We start from the raw sequence: 1,863 nt of genomic DNA, 5'->3' as shown, positions 1-1,863 counted from the left end.
TAGGTGTGGGCAGGATGGAAGCCTCCCTTGCAGGTTTCAAGGGAGATCTGTTTCCCGGTCCTTTCAGCCTCCAGAGGCATCTGCAATCCTGTATCACTCCAGCTCTGCTTCCATCTTTGTGTCTCCTCTCTGACTCTGACCTTCCTGCTTCCTTCTCAGGACCTTTGTGATTACACCCATCATCCAGGCTCCGCTCCTCCTCTCAAGAGCCTTAATTTAAGCCCATCTATAAAGTATCTTTGACCCAGCAAGGTCACATATTCACAGGTTCCAGGGATTAGGATGTGGACATCTCTGTGGGGCTCTGTTCAGCTACTACACCAGCTCATCAACCCATATGAGTCATTTTTATCCTCCAGCCACCCTGGGGGTACCGTGTTCCACACGCTCTCCACGTGGAAGCTGAGGCCCAGACAGGGGTGGGGAATTGCAGAGAACCAGGGGAGCAGTTCCTGTCCCAGCTCTGCTTCTCATGCAGGCCTTTGGGGCGGGGCCTCAGTTTCCCCACCTGTACACAAGGACAACACTCCTCCTGCCCCCCTCCCAGCTCCCTGGGCCTCAAGGACAGCAAGGACAATGCAGTGGATGAGGGGCAGCAGTGGGAATGGACACTGCCCTTAAGCTGGCAAGACAGGCCCAGGCCTGGTCTACAAACCCAGCCAGCTCCTGATCACCGTCCTTAGAGTCACTGAGGTGCTGGGGTGGCTGAGCCAAGGTTCAGTCCTGGACAGTCTGACCAAAGAGCTCCCGTACTGCATGGCCCAGCTGCTCTGCCCCTCAGGAAGGAGCAGGGACACGAGGCTGGGTCTAAGGTGCAGAGAATGATCTCATCTTGTTATTTGTAAAATTAAATTTTTCTGTAGCTTGGCTGAGAAGGACCAGGGAGGGAAGGGGTGATTCAAGCAAGGACAGAGTCCAGGCAGGACCCCAGGCCCCAGGATGGGAGAAATATGAGCCTGCGGTAGATAGGGGATGGACAGCAGGTGGTGTGGCTCAGGGCTTCACCAGGGCCAGGCCCTGCCCTTACCCAGAGGAGGCAGTGATGGGGGCCAGTCTGGGAAGGCCAGGGAGGAGATGGAGTCAAGGTTGACTCCTTGAGTCTGGGGGTGAGGGCAGATGGCAGAAGGCCTGGAAGCCCGGAGGGGAGCTGGTAGAGGCCAGCCTAGCTCCTTGGTCGTCCTGTGGCTGGAGAGGGGCTGTCTGCCAGCCCTGCTCTGCCCGGGTCTGGCTGGTGACAAGGGAGGGCGGCACTCCGTGGGGCCTGCGAGGGAGGGGTGGAGCCTCCCCGCCGCTCCTCCCCACAGGAATGGGGACGAGTTAGGAGTAGGCGAGGTTTTGGGGTTCAGGAGTCAGCAAGACGGACTTGGCTCTCGCCTGGGGGAGCTGGAGTCCTGAGGGGCCGTCGCTCAGCTGCACCCACAGCGGGGTCGGCGGGCGTTAGCTGAAATCTCGCCAAGGGGCCAGGGAGAGGGGCTGCGGGACCTGGGGAGCCTGTCACGATGAAGAAAGAACCACGGCCGGGCTGCGCTCAAGCCTGTAATCCCAGCACTTTGGGAGGCCGTGAGACGGGCGGATAACGGTCAGGAGATCAGACCATCCGCTAACACGGTGAAACCCTCAACCCTACTAAAATACAAAAAATTAGCCAGCGAAAGCAAGCTCTGTGGCAGTCCCAGCTACCGGGAGCTGAGGCAGGTGAGAATGGCGGAACCCGAGGCGGAGCTTGCAGTGAGCTGAGATCCGCCACTGCATCTCCAGCCTGGGGCGACAGAGTGAGGCCCGTCTCAAAAAAAAAAAAAAAAAAAAAAGAACCACTCTAGGCTGTGGCACGGTCGCCCTGCAATTCCAGACTCGGGAGGCCGC

Source organism: Papio anubis, chromosome 7 (genome assembly GCF_008728515.1).
Source record: "Papio anubis isolate 15944 chromosome 7, Panubis1.0, whole genome shotgun sequence".
Taxonomy (NCBI): Eukaryota; Metazoa; Chordata; class Mammalia; order Primates; family Cercopithecidae; genus Papio; species Papio anubis.
Note: the sequence above shows the minus strand (reverse complement) of the source record.